The sequence below is a fragment of the Falco punctatus genome (genome assembly GCF_963210335.1).
Source record: "Falco punctatus genome assembly, chromosome: 1".
Taxonomy (NCBI): Eukaryota; Metazoa; Chordata; class Aves; order Falconiformes; family Falconidae; genus Falco; species Falco punctatus.
This window is the reverse complement of record NC_137580.1, coordinates 65,767,362-65,777,447: the sequence shown is the minus strand read 5'-3', so window position 1 is coordinate 65,777,447 and position 10,086 is coordinate 65,767,362. Positions and strand designations below refer to the sequence as shown.

Genomic DNA, 10,086 nt, shown 5'->3' with positions numbered 1-10,086 from the left:
GGAGCCCGCTGACACCCGGCAGCTGCCGCCGTGGCCTCCGCCCGCGCTCGCCCGCCTCCCGGTTCTGCCCCCAGCGCCACGGGCTGCGGCCCCGGTCCTGCCCCCTCCCAGGCCCGTTCGGGGAAAGGGGGGCGCCCTCAGCCCCCGTGCCCCCGCTCCGGCGCCGGGGTGGGCGCACCCTCCCTGCAGAGCGGGCCCGGCGCTGGCCCCAGGCGCTGCCCCTTCCTCGGGGAGGGCTCGGCGGGCGGCAGTCCCCCCTCCCGGGCAGCCCGCTGTGGGCGCCGGGCCTGCCCCGGGCCCCGCCGCTGAGACTGGGCCGGCGGCTCCTCAGGAGCGGGGCGCAGCAGTGCCGCCGCACGGGGCCCTGCGGCTCCACGGCGGGGTGCCCGGCGGGACAGCCAGCCTGCGGCGGCGTGCCCGGGTGTGCGAGCCGCCGTCCGAGCGGCCGCGCAGGAGGGCTCGGCTGGGGAGATGCGCACAGCGCAGCTGGGAGGCCAGCAGCTTCTGTCTGCAACCGGTCACACAGGTGAGTGGAAGGCTGGTGGTAAATGGCAGCAGTCGGCTGTTTGCACCGGTGGGCAAATCCAATAGGGCTTTCTTTTTATGGGCTAAAGCTAAAAGATTACTAGAATCGACCACAGGACTGCACTTCATCCAAGCTCAGTCATCTGCCTCATTCTGCAGAGGCCTTGAGCTCTGTCAATAAAGGTCCCATTCTCCTTACACTAATGGTAATAGAGTCCTCTCTGACTAAAACTTGGAAGCAGAAACTGGAAGGCCCTTTGGAGTCAGTCCCAACTCTCTTTTTTTTACACACACCACCCCGCCCCCCCCCCCCCCCCCCCGTGAGTGCCTGGTTCGGTGACTGGATGAGTCAAATGCTGCTACTACAGCCTGAAGGATGAGGCTGTAGGCAACTTGGTAAAGCTTTTCATCCACTGGTTGTTAGTGTGCAACAGCTGAAGGACCATGAATAACCTCAGTAACTTGAAAGATGGTGAGCTGCAGCTAGAGAACCATTTTTCACTATTTACCACACTTTAATTTGTTTCCTGGGACTGCTACATCTGCCTGCGGCAATAAGGACTGGTTTGGGGTTTGGTTTCCAGTGTTCCCAAGTCAGGGACCATCAGTGCAGGAGGGAGCGTGAGCTGTTGTTTGCAGTGGACACATACAGACGCATGGGTTCAGGAACTGCTTTCAGCATCTTTATGCACGCTAGGATATTGTGCCAATTGGACCTAGTGGACACGGAGCTTTTCAGCCACACAGTCCTACCCCTATGTAGCTGTTTGCACTTAGTACAGTGCTATTCTTCTAACAGGCCTGCTTTTCTTAGACATTTTTCCTGAAAACAAGTTGTGGGGTTATTTTTGTCATCTGCCTTTCTTTAGCACGCACAGCTGCGGCATCTAGTATTTGTATGGGCTGTGTAGGCTGCAGTCACGCCATGAAGTCCCACTCTAGACTCAGACCCTAAGCACCTGCTAATCCTCTTACCAAAGTTAATATCCCCTGTGCTTCCATGATAAGCAAGTGAATAGAAATTCTCAGCCTGCTCTATATCTTAAAGTTCAGCAGAGAAATTAACATATATGTATAATGAGCTATATTTAAATAATAACAACATTGTTTTTAACTAGAAAAATGTTCATGCTATTTTGCTTCTATAATGGTATCTCCATTTACCTCTGCTTTTCAAACTTTCTGTGGAGTCAGACATCCTTTGATGCTAATTGACAAACGCTCAGTGAATTCCCATAACTCCTAATCTCTAAGACTCTCATTCTTTACAAAATGTCTTAATGCCTTCAACTACGCCCATTAGCACTGGAAACATGGGTCTCCTTGGCCCCGGGAAGCAAAAGTGAGGGCCTATTTACAGGATAATCTTGGCTGCCATCTAATCCTTTTTCATTTGGGTTTATTTCCTGTTGGTTTTGTTTTACCTCCTAATTCAGCGCGTTCTGGCATCAGCCATTCAGAGCACATTTCTCTGACTTGGCCTGACACCTGTAATGTCTCCTCCTGCACACAGCTCAGGCTTTCTGATCCAGTGCCCGTGACTACTGCCGGCCTTAGCACAGGTAGGTAGAAGCAGTGCCTCTCTGTCACAGGAGGGAAAGCTGCTCATCTGCCAAGCTCATTTTACTTCTGGCTCAAATGCAGACTTTCTTTCTGTTTCTTCCTGTGCTTTCTGATTGGTTTAAACTTATACAAGGGATTTTTAATTGTTAAGGTTTCACGTTATGTACAGTTTATAAGCAGCTTTTGTGTTACAAGTAGGAATAAAATGAAGCAGCATTAAGGTTTTTCATTTGAACAAATGAAAAATCGCCTTTGACACAATTTAGATGTCACCGGTTGAAAATAAGTGGTTTCAGATTAACTTTAAAAGTCAGTGCTGGTGCATAAAAATCAGTCTTCCCTTCCAGATGTAAAGCAAACAAAGCCCAGCCAGACTATCACACTATGTACTAAGTACGTAGGTTTTATTCTGTAAAACGTCATTACGCTCAGTCAAGACTGCAATTCATTGTGAAGTGCTTACAGGTTGTGGTTGTGGACCTTCTTAAATGTCTAGTCCAGTCAACACTGGTTGCTTTTACTTTTAAAAGAAAAAACAAACAAACAAACAAACAAAAACCCCAACCCTCTCTCCAACCTGCAGAGAGTTTGGATAAGTTATTGACTTCAGGGGCAGAAGGGACAATTGATTTGCTTTTCCTACTCCATTAATCATGAACCATTGTATTTTTCTAATTTGCTACTTCTCTTTCTGGTTTTGCCAAGTGGTTAATTATCCTTGGTTTAAAAAAATAAAAATCCCTGTTTTCTAAACAGATATTCTCTGTCTTCAACATCCAGATGTTGTTTCATATTACATCTTTTTTTACTGGTAACCCAGTCCTCTCGATGGAGATTCTTATGAAATAGAGACATGAGCCCATTCCTACTCTGTGTCAGAAGACTTCCACTGTACAGAAGCCATTGTACCATAATGTGACAGTCATTACACAGCTGGGATAATGTCATTTTGATTGGGTTTCTCCTTTGTTAGAAAACCTTTCCTTTAGCACAGGATAGTCAGACATAGATTCTTCCTGCTGCAAGACAGAATTGGGTGCCTCCAAAGTGGATCATCCAGCACTGGGAGTCACCCTGCTGAGGTAGAGCTCTCCCTCCGTACACTTCATCAAAAACCTTGGCCTCTAAAGCTGGTGGAAGAAATTCTGGTTCTGAGGCTCCGTCTTGTGGCAGAGGGATCCAACTGGATCTTTAATCCATGCACCAAATTATGGGGGGTTTAGTTGATCACACAGTCTGAAGGTTGCCAGGCTTGCTGAAGGAGCAGTAATGCTCTCTTTTTATGTGTTTGGATGAAGTGTGGAGAGATTTGGGCTTGAAATTCTTCTTAAATTTCAATGGTTTTGTGAACTGAATTCTCTGTGGGTCATTTGGAATGTAACAGCTTCTTGTAAATGAATCATACACATGATCATACATACATGCATCATATTCGTATTTCAGTTAGGGAATTGGCAATTGCTACGATGGGAGTGTTCAAAACATCTGATAAATCAGGTGAATCCCAAACTTCAAAACAGCACTTTTCTAGATTGACATTCATTAGCAAATGCACATTGCCAATGGTTAGCACTTAATCATTATTAATCATTAACACTACTTATTCAAACAATTGGTCTATGACAATCTTACTCTAAATTAGTGTGTGTGTAGCACACTGCAGGTGTGAATGAGGCTGATGCTGTGTAGCTAACGCTGATGGCTACAGGTATTGATGGTTTCAGTGGCTGAGGTCCTCGTAATCAGGTTCAAGAGCTCTTCCAGGAGGGAAGCTGGTTTTCTTCCATCTTTTGCCTCATTCCTCTCCTTCATCTTTGTTATGCTCCTCAGCATTCACCAAAAAGAGAAGAGATGGGAATCTCATCTCCCAGCATTGTTCGTCTTATTTTGGGGATCCGAGTCTCTCCCTTTCCCCTCTTTGCAGTTCCGTGCAAGACTGATGTTTCTGCTCAGCTATGTTACAAAGTCTTATGGTGTTACTGGTTGTTACTGGCAGTGTTGGTGTGGTACGAAACAACTTGTGGACTGTGCAGGTCAGACTGTTTCATGTGTTTGTGTTTGGGTTGATGGCAAACATATTGATTATGCTTTGCTTTGTATACTTTATGCATCCAACAGCTACAAGCTCTTTTGCTAGAATTTGGATGGCCAAGATTTAGTTATGTAAAATGTCAGAGCGTGCTGGAATAGATGTCTCTTCTCCCTCGGTAACCAAGGTGGGGAGGCTGACACGTCCGGAAGGGCGATTTAGCCCATTCATGTAAAATATATGGATTAATGTGCAATGTGTCTTGCGCTGAATCCCTTTGAAAATCTAGAGATCCTGCTGATAAGGGTGGGTTTCATATGTGAATACAACTCGGCAAGATTGGGATTCTGCACCACTGTTGCCAGAGCTCCTGCTGCCTGAAGGCTGCAATGAAGCTGTCACTTAAGTAGCCCACCAGGTTAGGTGACTGCATATCCTCTCTCCTGAAGTATGACACAATTTAAAATCAAAGCTGATACTTTTGAAGGGCCCAGGATTTTGCCAGCTCTGTGTCAGGCTGCAAACAGCTAACACTTTCACCTTTGTCAAACTAGATTTAATGTATCTGGGAAAATAGGCAATCTGATAACTTACTGCTACTATTGACTTAAAGGAAGGAGCAGGAGACGTGCTTTCCTCACATAGATCTCCCAGGGAACTCAATATTTGACTACAAAAGCTGTGAGTTCTTTTATCCAGGCACACTTGATTTTTAGAGTTGATATGCAGAGCACCGGCCTTGCTGTACAGCTCAACTTCAATGAGTTTTACATCACTGCTGCTCCATGCTTCACTTGGCCAAGTGAGACTGGTTGCTGCCTGAAGTAAGGCAATAGTAACCGTGGACTAAATTGTCCAAACACCAAATTTCTGTCCCCTCCATGGAAGTGTCCCCTCTGCAGCATCAGAGAGGTGCATGTGTTGCTGCTAGGGCAGCAGCTCTCAGACCCCTGGGGCTCCCTTGGTGTTACAGCCACTTAGATACCAAGTGGATGGCAACATCTCTTCCCTCCTCTGTAGCTCAGATTTCACCCAAGGGATTCAGAGAATAATGGCACAACATGACATTCAATGACAAAAAATATTAGTGTAAAACTGAAGTGATCTGAGCCTGCAAGCATTCTTTGGTTTTGTTGTTGTTTTTTTTTAATGGAATACAGTGCTGTTGCTCCCAGTCATGAAACAGTAACATGCTGCAAGGGCTCTGTTAGTATGGAAAGCTTTTGTAAGTGTTTCCCTGAGAGCTGTTATCTAAGGAAAAACTCTGAGCTGGCATGAATAAATAATGCACTGGTAAGTTTGTCCAGCAATATCTACTCTGCAGTAAAGCAACCTTAGGTGGTCAGCTGGAAATTGGTGGCCCCTCAAGGATGTGTTGATGCCCAGAGCAGTCATAATTGTTTCTTCCACTCTGCTACTGTAAGTACACGGTGCTAAAAGTAACAATAATAAATGAGAATGTAACATGGCACAGACAGCACAAAAATGTCAGACAGGTGTGCGCATCCCTCCTTCTGATGCTAAAACCATCTGTATGGCGGTGCTGCTCCAGTGAAAAGCAACAGTGGTGTGATGAGGCCAGCTATAAGGGAGAGCGCTGTACTGAAGCTAATGGCAGCTGGTGCAGAGGTGTAAACTGTAACGTATCCTCTGGGTACCAGTGCTGAAGGTCTTTGCTAAAAACTGCTAGTGAGCTTCTCAGACAGCTTTCTGCCTTTTGTGGCATGTGGGCATTTTTAGGCAAAGTTCTGACAAGTCTTGTGCTAGGATCTCTACCAGCTAACGGGAAATACAGGGACAAAAAGGTGTTGTGGAATTTTTAGGAATTTTTATTAGCACACACGTTACCCAGTGACAGCCTGGTTCTCTGGATGGGTGTGCTCTGGCAGCCAAAGGCTGTTGCTAACTTTGCCAGTGACTGAGCGGGTGATGCTGGGTGAGCAAGTCTGACCCCCTCTCTGTGTTCTTGTTTCTTGAGCTTTTTATCCATCATGTCATTTCAGAACCATTCGGCACTGACTCCCAGTAGCCAGCAGTCCCTTGCTGTGTGTTTGTGTCTAGCATAATGAGAGGCTGTAGTTGCTCGGATCTGAAGGCTCATAGCAAAGCCATTAATGAAACCCAAGTTCATCAGACTGCTTTGGACATCAGCTTTGTCGCTATCGTTTCTGAACTAGCAGGCGGAGGATCCCATTGGCTAATTCTTCCAAATTGCTTGCTAATGTAATGCAGTAGTTGGGCACATTTCCAATTAAATGCAGCTACTTTATAAAACAATGTTTAAGTTGCTGGCCTAAATTACTCCTTAATTAGGTCATTTTTTCCTAATTGATTAAAAATAGGATTTCAAATTAAAACGGAGAGATTGAGTAACATCACACAAACGATATTATTCAAATCTGAAAGAAAAAAAAATCATCAAAAAGGAGAATCATTATATTGAATTGCAGATCAGCTGTAGATACGACATTTGGGATCGTTCTCTAGAAAATCTATTATTTTCCATCTTTGAAATTAGGGCAAGGATGCAATCAAATAAAGAAGTTTAAAGCCCAGAAGAAAAAAAGCCATTACAAGGCAGCTGATCAAATACAAAATTATCATTATATGTCGTTTGTAGTATGGTAGTACCTAGAGACCCAGACTAACACTGCAGGTGCTGGTGTGGAGACAAATGAGCCCGGCCCCAGAGAACTTGCAATTGAAGCCAACAACCAGATGATGGGACAAAAATTAGAGAGCGAGAGTTTAGCTTCCAAAACCTGTGAAAAAAGTTGAAGGTAGATCAAGAAATAGAGGTAAGAGGTCCCTTTGCCTCTTCTGTTGCTGAAAGGCCATGGCTTCATGCTATTGTGGCTACCAAAGAAAGCTCCAGCACAGAAATTTGGTGATACTCTACTCCGTACTCTAAGATAAAACACAGTAGCCTGATCTTCAGCAACTTTATTTACTGTCAATGTCATAAACAACTAGAGCAACAAACAAAGCTCAAATTTCTGATGAGGCTATTTAGAGACAATTTGCAGGGTGGTTGGCTGCGGGGTTTTTGGTGAAAGAAAACAAACCTGGGCAGACTGACTGGGATAGGTAAAACCTATTGGGGCTACACTGATTTCTGTAACTAGGCAATTCAGGTCTATCAGCGTTAAAGGGTATTGACTTTGGTGAAGATCTGTCAGATAGCTGATTCTCTGGCTTTGCTACTGCCACCCTGATTTATTTGCGATGAGAAACTAGTCCCGGATTTTTCGGTTCTGTCAGTTTAGACAGTGTTTCACCACATCGCTTCCTTAGCAGAGCAGAAACGCAGACTGCCTGCTCCTGTTTTTCTTCTCTTCCAAACAGCTCTCTCCCGGCTCTGTCTTCAGTTAGTATCCAGCACAGCACCTACGTAGGCTGGTTGTTTTCACATGTGGATTAACACTCCCACTCTGCTGTACTCTCAATACAGTTTCGAACCGTGTGTCAAAAATGGGTGTCCATCTGTTCCTGTCCCCTTAAACTTACTGCCTTCTGTTAGATCTGGTTTTCTAATCAACTTTTTCAGCCTAAAGGGTGTATGGCAGTGCTCTGGTCAACTTTCTGCTGTCGTTTTTAGCTGGTCATGCTATGAGCACCGATGCAGACAGTAATGCTCCAAGAGCTCTGGTATTAAATGTATACTGCAGTAGCACTTCTGCTCATCTTGGGTAACTGTACCCGAGTACCTCATCTGCCAAGACAGCAGCTGCATTGGGTCAGACCAGAGCTCGCTTTCACACAGTCAACACTCAGACAAAGAAGAGAGTAAGGATAGGGCAGGTGTACAGCAATATCCTTGCAATTTCTAGTGATCCCCATCTCGGAGGTTTCCTGAGCTAACTGTGGTATCTTTCTTTCATAGCCCTTGATCTATTGTCCTGTATGAGTTTGTGCAATTGTGCTTTGCACCCATGTGCATTCTCGAGGTACTGTGGAGCACGCTGTGTTCTTTGAACATCCTGTGGCAAGTAGTTCTTTGGTTTAATTATGCAGTGTGTGTAGAAGTGCTGGTCTGTTGTTTCAAATCTGCATGCTGAATGTTTAATGTGGTAGCCTCTGGTTCTAGTATTCTGAGAGACACCAGGCAGTAACCATTTTATTCCCTGACTTTGCCAGCTGAGACCTTTTTCCCACCCACTCGGTCATCTCTTTGCTGCAGTACCAGAGCCTAGTCTATCATCTGCCTTGGACAGGAAGCTGCCCAATTCCTTTCATTGTTCTCATAATCCATCTCCAAACCCTTTCCAGTTACTCTTGGATCCTTGCTGAGACCAGAACTGCAGGTGTTGTTTAGGGTGCAGGCACATATTAGAATTATGCAACAGTACAGTGATGTCTCCTGTTCTGTTCTTTTTTCCTTTCCTCTAATTTATTGACTTAGACCAATGCTGATGTGTGTCTCTCTTCAGGAAGTTTCACTGATTTAGAGCGTACCACTGAGCATGTACGGTCAGTACTATTTTTTTATAAATGTGTTACTTTGCATTTATTGACCCTGACCTTCATCTGTAAGTTATCTGGCAGTTTCTGACAGATCTTTCTGCAACTATTTACAGTTATTTTTTTGTTTAAAAACCTTGAATAATTTAGGAACATAAGCAGACTCTGTTACCTTGTTCTGCACAACCTCTTGCCAAGAAGCTGAACCAGTTTGCCCCAAATCAGCTCTCAAGGAACTGTAGCACTAACCTGCCTCTATTCATTCCTGCTTCTTTTCTCTGTTACTTTAATCAGTGATCTGTGAGAAGACCTTTTGTTTGTTACAACCAAATATGGATCAGAAAGAGGGACTACAATGTCCTTGAGGGTCTTTAAGTTGTTCCATAGTCCTTAAACAGTAACAATAACATCTTCATGAGATCTTTGATTATCGTAGGTGTCTGCCAATTTAGATATTTAGAATTTAACTCCGGGTGTACAGTCAGTAGAAATTGAATGTATGTGCAGAAAGCTGGCAATGTCCCGTGCAGAAATTTGCTAAGAATGTAACTTGGTGAATGTGGGTATCTGGGAAGGGGAAAAGCACACCTCTCAGGCTGCAGTTCTAAAGAGGAGCTCCCATGTGCTGAGCATTTTCTGCAAACTTTGTTATGTATTTACAGTGCTATCTCCCATGTGTTTGCTGTAGAGCTGTTATGAAAGCTGTTTTATAGCAGGATGATACCCTTTTCGTAGTCGTTAATGTACAGTATGGATCACGCTCTTGTACCAGCAACGGCTTCTCGGTTTTTCCTGTTGCTGCTCAGACTGTTCTTTCATTGACACCTTTTATTTGCAACCCTCTGTCCTATCGTAAATATGTATCATTGCTTTCTCTAGCACATATGGGCTTTCTGTTTTGGTGGATGTCATGCTCAATGTCGACCATTTCCTCAGCAAGATCATTTCTGCTATCTTCCCCCACCTGGCTAATCCCACAATAGACTGAAAAAATCCGAGCGCATTTGTTGGAATGGAACTTGTCTGCCTTTTTCCAGAGATAAAATTAATTCCACAGAACATTCTGAATGGCCAAAAATCATGCAGTTTTAGAAAAGTGTTTGAATAAGACTGTCTGTCATGATTTAATTTTTCAAGCCACTCCAAAAATAATTGATTTATATTTATATAATTCCTTTCATCACAAAGGATTTCATGTGCTTTCCAGGAAGATATTTCCATTCAAGCCACTGCTGAAATGGAACCTTGGCTTAACAACAGTATTAGTTTACAGTATATGGCAGGAAGAAAAAAGACAAGCTTACCTGAAATACAGCCATTTTAATTCAAAATTATCCCTTTTAGGAATAAAAAGCCCATTAAAATCTGCATGATTTTGGTGCGTGAAATTGGGCCAATTGTATGACATTTAGGGGGAATATTAACATTTCTCATCCTGAGAGCTATAAGTATTTTTCAAATGTTTCCTGTGGTATCTTTAATTCATCCTCACATCCTGAGGTTTCTGT

At 44.2% G+C, this 10,086-nt stretch overlaps 1 long non-coding RNA gene across 3 annotated transcripts in view; it reads left to right on the top strand.

Annotated features, from left to right (window-relative positions):
• LOC308063644 overlaps positions 1-10,086 on the top strand; it is a 58,512-nt gene that overhangs the window by 20,529 nt on the left and 27,897 nt on the right. The gene's annotated exons all lie outside the window — the stretch shown is intronic.